General features: G+C 42.8%; 1 protein-coding gene across 4 annotated transcripts in view; it reads left to right on the forward strand.

Annotated features, from left to right (window-relative positions):
• The first annotated feature begins 1661 nt into the window (after positions 1–1661).
• The window catches only part of TRPS1 (transcriptional repressor GATA binding 1), a 221755-nt gene continuing 203859 nt past the window's right edge, over positions 1662–19557 (forward strand). For 3 of the 4 annotated variants that reach the window (XR_010883272.1, XM_067290227.1, XM_067290228.1), the window contains exon 1: positions 1662–1771. The gene's annotated coding sequence lies outside the window, so the exon portion shown is untranslated. Of the gene's footprint in view, positions 1772–2403; positions 2498–19557 lie in introns of those variants that run through there. The other variant, XM_013956895.2, reaches the window with a different exon arrangement.

Consider the following 19557-nt stretch of genomic DNA (forward strand, 5'->3'; position numbering starts at 1 on the left):
AAAGTGCTTTATCAGACAATCCTACAAAAGAACTTAAGGGAGAAAAGTGTTACGAGGTGATTTACATGAGCAATTACCTTGCAAATCTGCCAGTAGATTATACTAAACATATATGAAGAATGTATAAGTTTGGGGAGAGAGCTGAAAACAGTATACCATTTACAGTAGGGCTTCATTTGCATCAGTGTGTATCTCTGAGGATTTTATGCTTTATAGTTCACTATAGTTCTGAGAATAAAATTGTAAGGAAAATGTTATTTCAAACATTTGGAGGGAAGTAACTTCAGCTCTAACTAATATTTTAACGATTTAACTCTTTTTCAGCTTCTCACTTGCATAATGTGTTATTAGTTGCAAGAAACCAGCATGCATCTTTTTTAATGTGAAATTAGTTTAAAATGACTTGCATGGGAGGGAAAACATGCCATATAAAGTCACCTAACTACAGAAAAATTGTGTCCAAATGCCCAACAAATGTTTACATAGTTTTTAACGTCTACTATATTTGGGATTTAAAACCCTTTCACAGGAACCTTTTATGTACCGCTTCTCCTTAGAGAGTTTTCTTACATTAACATACAGACTTCTGGCAATATGCAGCACAGGAGAAATCGGAGTGTTTTGAATGGAAGGGGTTCTGCACACAAAGTTTGGAGAATTTTCTCTGAAGAAGCTTGGGACTGACGGGTGATTGGTATCAAAGGGAAGCAGTAACGGTGAATATTCATTTGCAGATTTGGAAACTGGTGATCTGTCTGCGTATCTGCCTAAACACATGCACAGAGAGCAGGGACAAAAAAAAAAAGAAAAAGAAAAAGAGAGAGAGAGAGAAAAGATTACATGGAATCTTGATTTCCCTGCGAATCTTCTGCGCGCGGTTTAGCTCAGCGGCCTCCGAAGGGAGGGGGCTATTCTGCGCCGCGCACAGGTACTATCAGTTTTAATTCCACACAATAGTAATCAATACAATTAATAAAGCTCGGTAGGAAAATCTCCCAGGGAGGCCTGGCCGCGTCCCAGCGGCGAGCCGGCCGCCTGCAGCCAGGATGCTGCCGCCGTGACCTCCGGTGCATTTTTTTGTTTTTTTTTATAGCAACTTCGGAAAAGTCCCAGCGCCGCGCTCCCCCCCCCCGCACCGGGGAAGCGCGGGGCGCCCCCTCCCCCCCGCGGCGCGGAGCTGAGGGGCCGCGGGGCCGCCTGCGCCCAGCCCGCGGGGGCCGCGCCGGGCCGCGCCGCGCCGCGCCGCCGGCAGGGCCGCGTCCCCCGGCCCCGCGGGCGGCAGCGCGGGCGGCCCGCGCGGGCTGGTGCCCCCGGCGGCGGCGGCGCGGAGGCCGCGGCGCAGCGCGGCGCGGCGGGCGGAGGCGGCGGCGGGGGGCGGCGCGGGCCGCGCGGCGGGGCCGCCTGCGCTGTCTCTTTAAGGGCGCTCCGTCTGGGGTGGCGCTTTTTCCTCCGCGAAGGCTCCTTTGATATTAATAGTGTTGGTGTCTTGAAACTGACGTAATGCGGGGAGACGGAGGTCCTGACAAGCGATAACATTTCTGATAAAGCGCCGACCGCCCCGCGCTCGCAGGCCGCCTCCGCGCCGCCGGCGGGGGCTGCCGCGCCGCCGCCCGCGCCCCGCGCCCCGCGGCCGCGCCGCCGCCCGCGCCCCCTCCCCGCCCCCGCCCCCTCCGCGGCCAACTCCGCCGGCAGCAGGAGACGGTTCATGGCTCACGCCGCGGCCCCACCATCTTCCAGGCTGCCGGGGCTGCCGCTGCCGCCTAATCAACAGGTAAGGCGCGGGGGGGCGCGGGGGGGCGGCCCGGCGGCGGGGAGGGCGCCGCGGCCGGCGGGCCGGGAGGGGGCGGCGCGGCGGCGGCGGCCGCGGGGGGGGCGCTGCGCTGCGCTGCGCGGGGCGGGGGCGCGGCGCCCGCGGCGGCGCTGCGTGCGCCTCGGGGGGGGGAGCATGGGTGCACACCGCCCCCCCCAAAAAAAAACCCGAACCAAAACAAAAAACAAAAGCGGGTGGTGGTGAAAAAAATCACAGGGCAGCGGGGGCTTCTCGGATTTCACAGGCTGTTTTCGGTGCATTCCCCCCCCGCGCGGCCCCCCTCCGTCGGGGGGTCAAAGCCATGTGTGATGGCTGGCAATTGGCGACTTCAAAACCGCGGTAGCCCCGCCGGAGTCGGGAGGGTCAAGTTCAGCGGTGGCGGCGGGCAGGGGGAGCAGCCCCCTGCCCCGGAGGCGGGGAGCGGCGGCGGGGGCAGCGGCGGCGGCTGGCGCGGCTCTGCCTCCCCTCCGCGCCTCTGCGCGCCTTATCTCCGCGGCCGCTGATTCCCCGGCACCGGGGCGCTCCGGGGGGAGGGGAAGGGAGACGCGGGGGGTGGAAGTAGAAGACGAGCAAAGAGGGTTTGCATCCGATGAGCTGCAGTCGCACAGTCCTGCCGCTCCTGCCGCTGCTGGAAGTTTTAATGGGGATCATGACAAGCGGGGCACAGAGACACCGTCATGAAGAGTAGTAAGTTTGGGAAAAACTTTTTTTTTTCCTCCCCCTCTCCTCCTCCTTGCCCGGGGATTCACCGGGGCAGCTGGGTGCGGAGCTGTGCTTCGGCCGGGAGGGGGGCTCGGGGTGCCTCCCGGTCACACCAGGGGAAAAGGCGACATGGTGGTGGTGATTTTTGTTTTGTTTTGCCTTTTTTTTTTTTTTTTTTTTTTGAAATCAGAGCACAGCGAGACGTAAAACTTTTCCCTCTTAAAGGCGAAGCTGTGTTCTCAGAGCTGAGTCCCCACGCTCGGCTCTCCCCTGCCTGCCACAACTTTGTGCAGCTCCTCACTTTTCTTTCCTCCCCCCCTTGCTGGTGTCTCCCGCTTGGGATTAGCTGAGAGATTTTTTTTTTTCGGTGTCTTTATTTATTTCTCTGTGTGCTTGTTTTTCGGGAGGGCGGAATGAATGGAGGTGAGGCAGCCGGCGTGGGGAGGACGAGGGCCGCGCAGGGGGTGCGTGGATGGCTGGCTGGATGCGCGGGGCCGTGCGCGGGGCGCTGCGCGGGGCCGGGCCGGGCCGCGGCGGGGCAGGACGCGGCCGCGCCGCTGCCGAGCGGCGCCGAGCCGGGAGCGGCGCCGGCAGGGGCGGTTTGACGTTTCGGGGGGGTTTGCTTCTCTGCCCCCCTCCAGCGCGCCTCAGCATCCCGGCACGGGTTTGCAAGCGACCCGCTAAGGCTTGTGTGTATGCGTGCGTGTGTGTGCGTGCGTGTGTGCTTAATCAACCACACTTTCTGCCTGCAAAGGGCAAATTTCTCCAGTGCACTGACTGCGCTGTGGGGCGAAGCGATGAGCTGGAGTGGGGAGACTTCTCCCTCCGGCAGGCTTCCTCCAGGAGTGCGAGTACCTTGCCTGGCGGGGCGGCAGCGGGCAGCTCCGGCGCCTTGTGAGCCGAGGCACAAATCCTGACACTTTGAGAGGAAAAGGTTTCCTCCTAAAAAGAGCGCAGACTGTTTGAGATGCGGACCATGCTGCCTTTTACCGCTTTTCCAGCACATAGCGCGTTTTGAAGGTTGATTGAAACAAACAATAATTTAATACCCTTCTGGTTTTATTTAATCAAGTTCAGTAAGTCTCTAAAGGAAGCATCAAACTCTTTGCCATTCAGGCAGTCTTCTTCAGCTACGCAATTGAATCCTATGGATGTTGGTGGCATCATGTTACTTTCCTGTTGGTTTTAGGAAAAGTTGAACATTTAGAAAAGACTGCCAGAGTTAAAAATGCAAGGGGCAGCAAAGGAAAGTAGTGGTAAGAGCCAGTTCCTGACGTGGACAAAATGAGAATAAAAGTTGCAGTAGTCTTCTGAACTGCAGTTTGTGTTTTCCTCATGTTCACAATATGTGCATTAGGTTAGACAGCTCTCTCAGATATTCCACCAGAGTGACATTTAAAAAAAAACCCCTCCAAAAGAGTGAGTTTTTTTTTTTTTTTTTTAAGTACTCTGGGTCTATGAGTAAATACAGGGTTTGTTTGAGAACATCAACTATTTCCTGTAAATTGTGATGCTGACAAGACTGTCTGGAAATGATATCAACACTTTGAAAGATTTTTTTTTTCCCTTTTTAACCACTGAATGAAAGTTTGCTAATAACGTGGTCAAGCCAAACAAGTGGAACACTTCTCTGGAGAGAGAGAGAAAAGACTTTTTCTTTTTTCCTCTTGAAAAATGTGTACCTGTTTGAGGTTTGCCACATAAAATCAATAATGTTGTAGTTCAGTAGTGCATCAGTGCCTATATACAAGTTAATCCTCAAACTGTTTGTGACAACAGAATTCTGCTTTTTTTTTTTTTAAGACCAAGCGAATTCAGATGTGAGAACAGCAGTCAGATCATAATCCGCCCTGTTCTGTCTGGTTGTCACTTTTTTTGTTGCGTATAATAACTTTTCTCTCTCTGAAACTTTGCATTTAGGTAGTCACAACAAAGTAAGTAAAGGGCAAAATTGCGTCAGCTTTTAAGTTTACATGTTTTGCTTGTGATCCTGTAACAGACTCTAAATAACATTGGCCAATTTTTGTATGTGAGAATATGGCTTTATTTTTTCTTTATTTCCTAGTAATGTTAATAAAGGAAAAAAATGTAAATGACAACCTCAGAGGTCTGAGACTTCTTTGGGCATCAAACACTTACAATGCAGCTGGGTTATCCTCTTATATTTTTAACGTATTTGTAGCATAATTTATACCATAGCATTGTAGGTTGCATTATGTCTTTATCAGTGATCGGGTAAAATCAGTGTTATTTTATGAATCCTGAGTAGGATTATTTTTCTGTCATGCATTAGGTATCGTTCGTAGTAAGCTTTTGTAGTATACGCTATTATCATGTATACTCTGGCTGTGTGTGAAGAGTATTATTATTCACATATAGTGATTGTGCATTAATAACAGCATAGTACTAATTCCTGTGTATGGACTGGCGTGTCTGTAAGATGCAATGGTTGCTCGTTAAATCTCTGTATTTCAATCATATTTTAATACTAGTTGACACATAGGGTTTTGTATTTTCAAAGCATTGTGCAAACAATGACTAATTACTTTCTGTTCATGCGAATTACCTCCTTTAGGACTTTATCAGGCAGTTGCTTTGAAACAAAACTATTTTACATTACAGTGTGAAAGAGTTAAAAAATTAGCAAAGACGTTTAGGAAAAAAACAAAATTTTAATTACAAACAGCTAACTTTGGGTATGTATTTAAATTTTTCTTTTTATGTGGAACTTTCCTCCTAAGTTTGGAGGGGGGCGTATATGTATGAATATTTATGTCTCTTATAAACTCTTGACAGTATTTTAATGTAATAATCTTAATAGAAACCTTCTCAGATCTTAACTGCAGCCACACTGGCAGTATCGCTTTAATAAAGGTTTGCGGGTACACCAAATATAGCATTGTGAGAAAGTTTATGGTTAAATATTTTTGAACATGACAGGCTGGGAGTCTGACAACCCTTTTTGTTAGGTGAAAGTAAAGTGGAAATAAATTACATTTTTAATACAGTTTCAGTTAAAACAAACTGCCACCTGGTAATAAAAGTATTGGCCTTGAACAGAAATATATTCCGATTAAGATATTCTAACTGGTGTGTAAAATGAAGCCATTCATTCAGTAAACTGACAACTTTCCAGTTGGTGTTTGCCCTTGCTTAATTTAGTTTCCTCAACACAACTAGTGAGGTAGTCTGGGTCTGTTTTTGGCAGTCTTGGGCAACTGTAAACTCAGGCGTTTTTGTCCCAAATATCACACCTCACGATTTAAAATGTAATTGGTTAAAAATAATAGCAGGCAGGTATAGGGAAAAAAAAAAAATTTTCCTGAAACTTCCTAAAGTTCTTACGTAGTAAGAAAACAATGCTATTTTCAAATACTGGTGATTAATACTAAAACCAGCATAGTCTGCACCCATCTATTGTATAAATACCATTGCCTGTTGACCTTTGGATACATTAATTACAGCATATCTGGTCTAGGTTCTACTATTTTTGTCTGTCCAGAAGATAAATAAAAGTGCCCTTTCCAGTCCTCCTGGAGAAGAAGAACTTTTTCTTGGTACTGTCATGAATTATGGAGTTCTTTTTCATATCCTGTGCCAATGAAGTTCTCATTTGACTTTTAACAGATAAGCCTGCACCCAGAGAGAGAATATTTGATTACTTTAGGGCTATTTTCACTTCAGTTTTTGTTGTATATAAAAACTTTCTAGGCTTTGCTTTTTTTGGATTGTGTGTTTGCTAATTAAAAAAAAAACACATAATGAGTTATATCAGATGATGTGACAGATTAAAGTACAATTACACCATTAAATAGTAAATGTTGACAAGGGAAAGGCATGTAACTGCATTTTTCAGATTATGCTTATTATTCACTTCTCGATGTTGTTTTGCCCGTAATCAATAAAAGGCCTCCCCGAACTGAGCTGCTGAGCCACTTGCATACGTGCCCAGAACGTAAGAAATGACGCTTGGGCAGAGGTGAACGGTGGGGGGGAGAAGCGATGGCATAATATTCTGACTTTTTGTCATGCAGACCAAGGCTCAAATTAAATGCGGAGCAATGGGAGAATAAATACGATGGTCTCGATCTAGTCCCTAGTGGACATTTTGTCACATCCCAAACGCATTGCACAACAGAGCACCATTCCACTTGATGGGTAGCCCGGCGTCAGAGGAGGCTCTGATTTGGCATCACGGGGTTTGGAAGACTGATTTAGGTGAACTGGCATAGCTGTGTGTAAGAAACTTTGTTTAATAGCCATCTATGTTTTATTCATGTTCTGTGCTATCGATTTCTTATTTTCTAGTACTTTTAAAGTGGTTCTTTAAAATTTAATAATAACACCACCAGTGGAAAATGGTATAAAATTTAATAGGAAATGCTAATTTTTCTGTCCGTGATTCTTATTATGATCCTGTTGCATTAACTAAGGAATTTTACTCCTGCTGTGGAACTCTATACGTGAATTTAGAAAAATCTATAGAGAGAATATTCTTCATTAAATTCCACAGTTGCTATAAATGGCACTTCTGTAGGACATAGCTGCAGCACCCAGTTGGTTCCGTCCCATAAAATTCTATGGAACTTTTCCGTGCTCATAGGGGATGAATCTAAAAAATAAAATAGAATTATTTCTGCCTTGAAAGGAGAATTATTTTGAATTGCAAAGTTTAGTCCTAATAGCCATTTTTACTTTCGTAGCTGCAATTCACGCATGTATAATTTCTCCTAAGTCTGTTTTTTTTCAAGCTCAGATCAACTTTTTTCCCCCATACATTTATTTTAAAATATTTAATTTTTAAAATGTTACTAGCCCTTTAAAAACCTGTAATAAATGCTTTACAAGTGGCTAGACACCTTCCCTGGTGGTTTAATTTATACAAGCAGGAAACTTTCTCTCCTTCTTTCTCTCTCTCTTTCTTGTTTTCTTTAAACCAACTGACGTAATGCCAAACTTTGCTTTAAAAGAACAGACAGAAGTAATTGGTAGCTTTTAACTTTTAATAATGTTCTGGATTGGTTTTAGTGGCCAAACTGCCATTTTTTTAAAATTCAAGTAAAAACGGGCTTGTGGCCTGAGGAAGAAAGGCCCTGTTGATGCAGTTATTTTTATTCTTGTTTTTCAATCTGTTATTAAAAATCTTTCCTGCTGAGCTCTGCTGGATTTCTCCAATTGCTCTTTGTGATGGCTGGTGCATTTCAGGTTACGGTAACTTAAACTGTTTTCTGATATATTTTTTTTCCCCCCAGGGGCGTTCTGAGATGCTTTATCCTTTTTCCTTTTGGTTTGATCCCCCCCAGCCCCCCCGCCCTCACCCAGCACCCTGAGCCTTCTTTTGGAGAAGCAATTTATTTTGATTCAGAGAGGATTAATATGTTAAACATACCTTGGGTGACAGTTCAGTGAAAATTATTTTGCTCGTATGGGAACATTTTACACCTGTTAGTGAAGCTGTTTGGGAAGATATTCGTTGTCTCTTGCAGAAGAAAGGGGAGATCCTGTCGTCCAGAGCGTTCACTTTCTCTGTTCCCTCCACCTCGTATTTTAAAACTAAACCAGGTTTTAAAGTATGTTTTTAGTAATCATCTCTAGCGTTCGGTATTTGGTGCCTGTTTGTATTAAGCTAATATTGGAAACAAACAAACAAAAAAAGGATTTATTTATTAATTATACTTTAAAAAATCCAGTGTAGTAGGGAGTCTTCCTCTCCCCCCCCCCCTTTTTTTTAGAGCTTTCTGACTAATTTCCTTAATTTCATCTCTACCCCTCCTGGGCTTTTGCACACAAGCAAACTTTCTACGGTAAAAAGCCTGAGTTGGGCAATAGACTTTCTTGACGAAGTTGACGTCAGGACGACTTCATAAGTTGGCAAGGAGGGAAATCTTTCAAAGACCAAGTTGGCTTGTGCCAGTTTTTCCTTCCTTTAGGGGAGACACTCCACCCAGTAGGAGGTTACCCCACCCAATGTGGAGAGCTATAATTCAGTGGCAACACTTTAAATGTCAGTCCTCCCTAGGGTTTAAACCCCAGACTTGTCTTACCTCAATCTTTCTATTTAATCTACCATTCAATCTGTTGAAGTAACCTCTCATCTTCATAAGCACTTTTTGGGCCTGATCCTGCAATTCTCATTCTTGAAAAAAATACGCATTGACGTCAGGGGGACTTTTGGTTCGGCGAGGGCTGCGGGACTGGCCCCGGCCGAGCTGTGTGTGTCTGTGTGTGTCTGTGTCTGTGTGTGTGTCTGTAAGTCGGCTTGTGTCTGCTTGATGCATATCTGCTGTTAAAGATGGAATTGTAAAATACTTCCCTTTGTAGTTTTAGAAAACATACAGAGCCCCCTGTAAAAGAGATTTTCTTCAATAAGTGTAGCTATTTTTATTTAACGTTTTGTCAGATTAAAATACGAGTTTAAAAGGTGCCAACTGTGAAGAATGTCAGGCATTTCTGCCACTAATATTTCTCCATATCACATTATGGACATACAATTTTAAATGCTTCATCTCTTGGCATTTTTTTCATGCTCTAATGAAAAATGAGCATTGCAGCCTGTAACATATAGTGCCTACAATAACCACTGGGTTATTTAGATAAAGCTGATAACTCCAAAGGAAAATTTTAGTTTTGGGGTATTTTCTTCCCAAAAGTCAACATGTGATTTATAGGTACGCTTTACGCTTTACTTCATCACGGCATCATTTCTCAAGCATCATTTTCAGATCCCTCATTACATTTAGTGAGACTGACAATGCAGGGGGAAAAATATATTTTAAGAGCATGAAAAAACGCTGGTGTGTTTTTCTTTCTGTATTTTGAGTTTTTTAGTTTACTGGTATATCTGGAAAAAAAATCTGTAAAAGATGATGGTAAAAATCATCAATGTGCTTATGTTTCTCAGCAAGATTTACTTACTTAAACAATATGCTTCAGTTTTGCCTCAAACCATTTCAAGTCACCTCTGGTCCAAGAATGTACCAGTTCTTGGTTCCTGGAAGATTAAGCATGACAGTTTCTATTATATAATGAACAGCAGTATTGTTTGAACAAAGGTAACATATTTTGATTTGTGTACTTTTTTTTGGCAGCTGGCACTAGTGTAGGTCTAAAATGAGTGGTGATCTAACAGTGTAAATATCTGAATGTTCTTGAAACATACAGTATAGATGTAATGTGTTTAAATCATTGAATCTATCTATCTATATTATATAGAATGTGTACGTATGTGTATATACAAAGCCGTAAATGGTGTGTTCTGCTGTCTGTAGCCTTCAAATGTGTATCCTTTGGGTATTCCTGACCTACTTTGCAAAGTCTGCAAGCCTGAAACACATACTAAAACTTGAAAAATTAAACATACAGCTTGGCGGTTCAGGGGAAAAAAGGGGGGGAATTTAGTAATAGTTAATTAAAAAAAGATAACACACTCTGCCTAGACAGATACCTTGCAGACTGCTTTTGGACGTGCCAGTGACTTTTTTGGGATTATGTTTAAAAGAAAATTTTCAACTGATCTTTGAAAAAAAGATTGAAGTAGATACTGAAGTTAAGTATAGCCTAAAATTCCTATGTGAAGTTTAATGTTTAATGGAAGTTAAATTACTTAGAATAAAGCAATTTTATTTGGGGGTAGAAGGTTTTCAGTATTGCCAAGTATGATTCTTTTTAACTTTCTTGTATGCTGATCTTCTTCAAGCAAATGCTGTGAGTTTGTGGAACATCATCCAAAAGTTACTGTGTGGAGGAAAAGTTGTTTCATGAATTCAGTTAATAAAAGATACCTCCTATTCCAGCTTCCTAACCTGAAAATAGTCTTTCTTAGCATTCTCATGTTTAGATGAATCGCATGTGTACCCATCTGACACTCGCTAGCTGCAGTAACACAGCGTAAAACAAAATGCAGTATGTGGTGATCATTGCTGAACTTTCTCCTCCTGCACACATAGATATGGAGACACACGCGTGCGCACACACATGCACAGAATTAATAAAATCAACCTGGCTCCTAAGACCCGAGGCAAAAGCTTGTGAAAATAGAGGAGCCGTACCATGTGCCTTGCAGGTGAACAGTGTCTGAGTCTGTTCAACAAGTGGGAGAGGAGAACTCGAGGAGCGGAGGCCTCCTGCTGCCACCGTCCTGGCACGGAGCTCGGGGTGTTCAGATCTGGGGCTGTCAGGAAAAACGCCACCTCTCATCGCAGCTGGCCCAGCAGCAGGAAGGAAAGAAACAGTAGCTTAGGTCCCCATGTACTGCATGCACCGTATTCTTTTGGTGGCCTGCTACAGACATCTAAAATTTATGCCATCTAATTAGTCTCCTTCCAGGTTCTTCAGGAGTTTCCTTTAGAACTAAGCTGTTATTTGCATGCTATGTGTATCACAAGAAAAAAAAATCATAAATAGATTAAATTTAATCCTGTAATAGTTGTTTGAGCGTATTGTAGGAACATAAATAATTTTGTGGCATTGAGCTCGTATTTCCAGTCGTATGGAGAGGATCAAAATTTATCAACAACATGTATCTGAATCATTCAACTACAATAAATCCTCTAGCAAACATCCACCCTTTGCACACCCAGAGATATTCTCCAAGACTATTAAAATTATGCACACACCATGTGCAAGTCCAAGAGCATGAATAGTAGATGTATCCTCAAATACAACCAAATAATATTGCTTCCTCCATTAAGGTAAAGCAATAACAATCAAACTATTCCATGGACAAAAAGTTCAATTTCCACTTGACTGCTGTTGACTCTGTAGTCCTCAAGGTTGTCTTCTTTCCTGGAAAAATTCCCAAGGAACTGTTCATTGAAAATCTCATAGAAAAGAAATGTAAGGTATGGCCCTGACTCCAACTCTGTCACAATTCGGGATACAAAGCATTATGTGCTTCATCTATATCAGGTCAGAAATGATCATGCATAATCCACTTTTATCTAGGTATCATTCTGTCATATGTAAAGTATGCTCTGCCTTGTTGTCTCTGTTACTCTATCTCTCTCCATTTATATATCTCGCATATATCTGTGTCTCTTTGGCTGTTACATGCACATGCATACATTCTAAAAATACATGTAAATTGAAGTCCATGTGTGTTGCATAATTTTTTTACAAAAATACCAGTGTTTGTATTGTTCTCTCTCTGAGCCTTTAATGAGTTTAAAGAGTTTAATGTGACTTAATGAGGCTTCTTATTCTGCTTCTGACACAGAGACTAATGAGGGAAGAGTAGAACAAATTGAAAACCAACTTTTACTTGTGGTTAGTTTCATGATGTCATCAAATGCAGGATATTACAACTCCTGGAAAAGTTTACAGATCTAGGCAAGAATCCATTTTGCATCACTGACTTTAGGTTGTTTATGACATGAAACTCTCTAGTGAGAAAACAAAGTTTAGTATTTTTTGGACTTTTTTTTTGTTGTTGTTCTGTAGAGGTGAATGACTTTTATAAAACTTTATCTAACCTGGTTTGAGTGGAAACCTGGGAGAAATTTAGATAGGACTAAAGGCTGATTAAAACCCTCTGATTAGGGGCCTGACCTATTCCTGTACTTGCAAATGACAAAGCTTCTGTTAACTTTATCTAGAATAAGATCAGATCCTCACTGGAGAACTTACTAAGTACATTGAGCTCAGGAGCAGTGCTTCTTGGGGATCGATGTTATACCTTCTTACAGTTTATATGTTATAGAGTTTGTTACTTTGAAAAGTCTGTGAACTCAGAACACAGCACCAATATTTTGTAATGCTGCGTCTCGCATTTTTGCTGCTCTGCGCTCAATGGTCAAGCAGTAGTTCACAGCGCAAAACTGGTCTTCAATGTGTCCATGAGTCAGTATGTCACCCTGAACAGCACTCCTCTCATTCTGAAACGAATTCACTTCCAACAAGGGAACTAAACTTCGAAGTGGGTTTACATAGTACACCTGCTCCTGAGTGCTTTTACTGATCTCTGGTTTCAGAATTGCACCTTTGTTTTTTTACCCTCACCAACTACCCGCTTGAAAGGCTCAGGTGGGCAGTGGTGGGGTGGCTGGAGCTCCAGTACCACATCCCTAGCCATGGCAGCGGGCTGCAGTGCCCTCAGAGAGGCGGGTGGCATCCTGGGTGCATCAGGGTTTTTTTGACGGGCCAAGAGAAACAGTGATTTTCACTGTCCACAAAGCGTGCTTTTGATAGAATGAAACTGGAAAAAAAGTTGCGGGATAATACGTATTCTTTTCTATACAATCTGATTTTTAGTAATTGTCGGTATTTTTAACAGTATCAGATAAACAAAGAGTGGTGTGATGTTTTAGGTTGATGTTAACCATTTGCACTTTTGTTGTTAAGCATATCTTCTTTGAACTGTAATGGATTTTATTGCTTTTTTTTTTGTAATTAGTCGTTGGTTTCTTGGTGTTGACTAACATCAGACAGTTCAAATAAATTAATAAGAATTTGAATTAGAAATAGGGGCATTTTTAACCAACTTTCTTGAGCATTATCATGCAAACAGAAAAAGAGAGTAAGTTGTTCGGTTGGTTTTTCTGTATGTATATGTATGTTTGTGGTTTGTGTTTTTCTTAATTAAGGTTTTCATAATTTGGTAGTTCAGCAAACATGAGTATGTTCTGAAAATATTTCTCACAGATGGCAGGTCCGAGTCAGTAGCTTCTAGGTAGACAATTTTGTTACAACATACAGTCTAGGGCTGAAATATTGTTTTCTGTAGTTTTTAAACCATTCGAAAGTAAGATTTATTGGACCTTAAATATCCCAGTGGTGCAAATTTATTTGGTGTTCATAGCAGTTTCAGATTAACTTTCCTTAGAGATTTGCTGTGGTCCTGCATTATCTAAGGAACATTTAAGATGGGTTTGTCTAGCTTTGTTTCTTCAGACTTTTCTCAATTTTATATGCACGTATGAAAATCTGTATTAAAGGTGACCTGCCAGCTGTAGTGAGCTTTTCAGTGTGAAACATTTTACCTGAGTGGGACAAAAGTCGGAATCTGAAAAGTTTGCTTTTTTAGAGATTTTTGTTTCAGTAGTGTAGTGTGACAGTGGCTAGTTGTTAATGGGAAGGAACTTAAGAAATAGTCAAAGGAGAAAGAAAAAGGCAGCTGTGAATTTATTTTACTGGGTGAAAGGATACCCCTGGTTCAGCAAGCTGTACCTTTTTTTTGGGGGGGGGGGTTAGAATTTATTGCCCGAAAGAAACATGGCTGGATAGAAAGGGAACGAGGATTTTGTAAAATCCGTTCTGCCATGAAGTGCTATTACTGCATATGAATACAATTTATTTATTTATTTTTTCTCTAGCAAACTGTGACTTCCTTTGTCTTGTCAGAAAGAATTTCAGATGAAACCTTCCCAAAGTAGCACTGCCACGAAAACCACGCTCAGCAGCTTTAGCTGTGCACAGCGCAGGGCAAGACGGAAGAGTTTTCATCGTGCTACTGTGCTGTTTTCATGCAGGAATAGGGCCGGAGCACATTTAGTTTCGTGTAAAACTACCTCTACTTTTTCGTAGAAAATACACAACATGAAAGAAAGGGGGGCAAGGAGGAGAGTAGAGAGCGGGGCCTGATATATGAGCTGAGATTATGGCTATCGTAATGCCATTTATTGTAGGATCCTATAGAAAAATCACATGGGGACCAAAGTTCCCGTGGATTACTGTGCGATATTTATTACCATTTTCCTGTGTTTTCCCTAGTTAGGATCTAATCCTTCAGTGTCTGGAGCTGCTTGGAGTTAAGAATTTCTCCATTCAGAAAGGAAAACCTTGCCAGCTACAGGATTACACTACTTTTGTTTATTTATTCCACCCCCACCCCCCCACCCCCGTCCCTACACATACATGCACACACACACGCGCGCGCACACACACACATGCGCGCGCACACACACACACACACACACACACAATTTCACAGAGTGAGGGCTTGAGACGGGAAGGGAGAGATGGGGGATAGGTAAAATTGAGGGAATAGCAGGGGCACGTGTCTGCTCTCTAAATAGGATTTACTGCTTATTTTTTGCTGCCCAGGAGGTGAGTGCAGCTGTGCTTCGGTGAGGCAGCTCTGACGCGGGGAGGTGAATGGCACGAAGCAAAGTTGGGTGCCAGTCTGAGGCACCTGAAAGATTTGCTGGTGCCATACTTCTAGCAAAAGCCATTTGCAGTTGCCCCGTACCCTCCCCACACGCTGTAATTTTACCAGGGACGCGTTTGCTTATGAGCAGCAGTCAAAATGCTCATGGGTGTCTTATCTGAAAGAAGGATGTGCCCAAATTAAATATGCACAGCTCAGATGGATGCGTTTGGTTTATTCGTTTAATTTGGCGTCTTCAGCTTCCTGCCCTTTTAAAATTTGGTCTCTCTTTTTTAAATTTTGCAGTTTATTTAAAAATATACTTTCTGCAGAGATGAAGAAGTGTATGTGCTTGCATTCCTCGCTTGGGCAGAGCTTCCAGTTGCTTCCTTGGGAGTTGGTGTGAGCGAGAGCTGCTGATTCCTTTCTGCTTGATATGGAAAGGCTCTGGTTAGCGCGCGGGTCCCCTCGCTCTCTGGGCTGGCTCGCTGTGATGAGTGTTGTGTTTCCTTGGGAAGCGACTTTATGGTTTTCAGTCTGTTCTGTCGAGCTTTAGTGTGCAGCCTGAACTGCCTTATTAGAGCTGACAGTGAGGGAGAGGAAGGGAATTTGGGAGCATCTCACCTCAGCGTTGTGGGGAATAAGGTATAAAAAGCCTCCGCAGAGCTTGCTTAGTAATTCTTTGGTTATCATCTTTTCGTGATGGAATACACATGTAGAAAAAACACAGAAGTTAATGTTTACTTTTTGGATGCTTTATCATCAAGCAAAGAGAACTGACAGTTTCATGGTTAAGTGCCTGAAGTTGTTTTTGGCTTTGCAGTTGTTGAATTAATCACTGCAAAGCTAACTAATTGTGTACCTTTTCAGGATTTTTTTTTCTTTTTAATGAAAGGGAGATCTTTTGCTCTTTCTGACTTCAGAGTCTGGTTATCACATTAACTGCTAGCAACAAGCTCTTCAACTTTTACTTTCTAGAGCTATCTCAGGATTCATTTTTTTTAGGAGAAGGTGGATTTATTTATTGATTCAGTTATTTATGGATTTCAGAGCCATACTATAAAATTGACAGATGCCTTTTAAAACACTTTTTTAATTGCATAGAAAACATTGGCTTCTTAATTTTATGTTTACAGACATTACTCCTGCTGTTGTTTCAATTTGTGAGACATTATCTGGGTGTCTTACTGAGATGTTACTTAGCCAGAATTTAGAGTTTCAAGGCATTTTTGCTACTTTCAAATCTTTTTCTCCTTAAGTGTTACAGATGGGCAAAAAATGGCAAAGATCCCATCTTTATAGTGAGCTGTGCATCAGAGTTGATAGAATTACAGGCTACTTACTCCTCAGTTTTAAGGAAAGATGAAAAAGTCCTTACGTAGATTAACTTTATTTCTGGCAACATTTTCATAGAATTTCTTTACAGCAAATACAAAATCAAAGGATGAATGGACAAAGTTGAGATTTTTGCCATTTGGTTGCTTTTTCTGAAGTTATGTAAGCTTTTTTTCTTAATAAAAAATTCATGTAGAATGCAGTGTTTCCCACAAGAGCACCTTCACAGATTTAGCATAAAGAAAATGCATTTTAATTCAAAGATGCTGCTACATTTTTTAAGACTTTGAAAGCAGTAATCCAACAGGTACATAAAGTTGTAATGATAAATATGATGATTATTTGTATCTAGCACTGTTAAAATACATGATTTATTTTAGTGAGTGTTCAGATTAATTTTATTTGTTTAAGACATCCAACCTATTCTACATTTTAAATACAAGTCTCTTGGCTTCTTAGTTTGATTTTTTTTTTTTTTTAATGTCAGCTGGCTCATTTCAACTCATAAACAAAGTTCTGACTTTAAGAACTTGTTATAATTTAAAAAAATCTCTAATTGCAGTTGGAGATTCTGTGTGCGTAGCTAAACTAACAAGTCTGTGTATTGTGTGGGAGAGGCTCTCGCGATACTATTTATATTAGGGTCCACATTACTGAATAAAGGAATAAGGACATAGTGAATCATGTACACTGTATATTAATGTAATCCACTTTGGGCACTATATAAATAGTATTGTAAATACACACCTGCAAAGTGTCTGCAGTTACATGGTCGTCATACAGAGTTCCCTCTGTGCGCTCTTAAGCGCATATCTTTGCATGGATCCCGTCTCGCTAACCAAAGCAGTATACTGCAGCTGTTGTTTCTTGCTAGTATGGGTCCATAAAAATGAACGCTGCAAACCAAAACGTAGGGATCGCCTCTGTGTAGAGCTCATCAGGGTACTGTTATTCAGTGTTTGAATATATGTATGGGCCTTTAAATTCCTTGCCCTGCACACAGCTAGCTGCAGATGAGCTAGGTCCTGACTTAAAATGTAGTCTGACCATCTGAGAGAAGAAGAGAAGATGAGAGTTAAATCAGCGAAAGGTTTCCTTGCTTTCCCAAAGGGGGGCTTAGCGAAAGGCTAGTCCGAGCAACCCGTTGTTTCCGTCCAAAGCCTGAAAACGTGGCGACTGCACTAACAGGTTCTTTGATTTTCATCTGCCGCAGTAACAAGGCCCTGATCCTAGACTTATTTCCTAACCTTGCTCTAAGAGCAAGGCATCTGCGCTGTAAATTCGCCTGCTGTGTTCGTGGGTACACAGTCAGGGTAGCCCAAAGTCTAAATCTGCGTCGCTGAATGCCCGCTTCAGCCGAGGCTCTTTTTCTAGAGCGGGGACTTGGAAGCGGCTCAAGCATGTGGTGGAAACCCACGGCTGCTTTGAGGGCCCGATCCTTCGCCGCGGCTCGGGACAGGCTCTGGGCTCGCAGGGGAGCAGCGAGTCTCCTGGCCACCGTCGTCGAGGCGGCGCTGGCCCCGAGCGGTGCCTGTGCCGCCGCCGGCCCCGCCGGCGTGGTGGGACCAGGCGGGATGTTCTCCCAGCCAGCCCACGTGCCTTGAGGTTCACCGGCCGCAGCTGCCCGGCCTTCGGGAGCTTCGGCTGGTGGCGGGGAGCTCGGTGCTTGCTCGGCCGCCAAACTGGGGGGAAAACGCAGGAATCAGTGCCGCCGTCCCTTCGGGAGCAGCCGGCGCGCGGCAAGGCTGGGTCTCAGGCCACGGCGGCTGCTCCCGGCTCTCCGGCTCCGGGGGAGGCCACGGGAGCGTGGGCTGGCGCGGGGCATGGCGCAGGACAGCAGACAGGGATCTCCTTTTTAAAAGAGCTTTTTTTTTTCTCACCCCTCTTCTTTATTCATAAACCTAACGCAGTTCCACAATTCCCAGACATGTAAAGCTGCAGGGCTTTTTTTGTTTTGTTTAAATCTTTCCGAACCAGCCAAATTTTGGGGGTTGGCACGAGGTGCAGCCAGTACCCATGGCTTTCCAGGGCTTGCTTGGTCTAGAAGTCTGCAGATGTTTTCTGCTGGATCTGGCTCTTAATGAACAAAAAAGATTTTGGCATGCTTATTTATTTATTTATTTTCAAGGGGAAAATGTGGTTTAAAACGTTGATAATTACATTTTACGTGAACTGCTAAGACTTTATGCGACTCTATGGGAAAATGAATGCTCATCAATTTAAAAAAAATCTTCTTTATTCATAAAGCATTCATATTTAAAGTGATCTGTCTTTTTTTTTTTCTCCTTAATGAAAATGGGGTTTGGGGAGCATACAAATAATTTTTTTTTTGTAATTATACATAGTTCTGCATCAGACTTCTTGAAGATGGCCCACTGTGATCCTCTGGTGAAAACACCAGGCCTTTTCAAAAGCTTTTTAATTATCCATCCTTACTGCTTTTCTCTTCCCAATGTACACATAATAACCCCCCAAAAAAGAAAAAAGTAAATATTCTAGAAGGGATCCACCTACAAGTGTGCATAGGTCAAGCACATACTTACCTTTCAGAATGCTTGTTTTCCTTTTTCACACATCAGGTAGTGCTTTCCACCTTCAAAACCCAGCTTGCTCGCTCTCTCTCTCTTTCACAAAGCAGTAGTGCATTTTAATCAAGTTTCCCAGAGTATTTTACGAATACTATTTAACTCTTAAGGACAGGATGAAGTCTTATATCCATTGTACTGATGGGTGAGCCAAGGCATGGTGAATCTAAATGATTTCTGCAATGTTGCAGCAAGCCAGCGGCAAAGGTGGAAACAGAGCTTTGGTGTCTTGATTCCTGTTGCTGCTAAGATACCTCCTCCTCCACCCGCCAGTGTTAGTGCCTTGTTTTAAATCAAAAATTTTTGGATGTTGACTATTTTCTTACATATTATAGGGCAAGTGCTGTGCAGTGAATGTTCAGCTAAACCTACATGCAGATATGTTCCTGTTTTCTGTGTTTGCTAAGTCTGAAGGCCTGTGCAGTGGGACTCTCATTTAATTCTGAACCTTAGATTTCGTTACTGCCCTTTGTGGCTCTGGTAGACTATTGGAGCAGCCCCCAAAGAGTTCCTGTTGGGTTTATTACTGGTGTATCACCACGCCATGAGCGATAGCAAGAATTCCACTTTCAGCACAACAGTTCACTCACTAAATGACTCCACAGCATGATACATGCTCTGTCTTGTATTTAATTATCTTGTAATTATCAAAGCAGTAATGAAGTTGTGCATAAGAAGTGTATAGATCAATGAAAACAGCTCAGAATTACGAAGGAACATTGACAGGCTATGAACGCAAGTGTTTTGCACTCTCAGGATGTTAGCTTCCATTTTTTGAAAAGCTTTTGACTTTTTTTTTTTTTACACAGCGTCACAAAAAATGATTTAAAGTCTTTACTGTTTATTCCTAACCAATGATGATCGTGCATACATTCTCAGTGCTTTGCAAAAGGCTGTGTAAGTGCTAATGAAAGTTTGTATTGGAGCGGCCCCTAAGAATATGGTCATTGTTGCACATTTATTAACACCATGGAAGATTTCCTATCCCGGAAAGACTGCCAGCATACAGCGCAATCCTGAGTGGGCAGAACCATGTGGTAGGT

The sequence above is a fragment of the Apteryx mantelli genome, chromosome 2, assembly GCF_036417845.1.
Source record: "Apteryx mantelli isolate bAptMan1 chromosome 2, bAptMan1.hap1, whole genome shotgun sequence".
NCBI lineage: Eukaryota > Metazoa > Chordata > Aves > Apterygiformes > Apterygidae > Apteryx > Apteryx mantelli.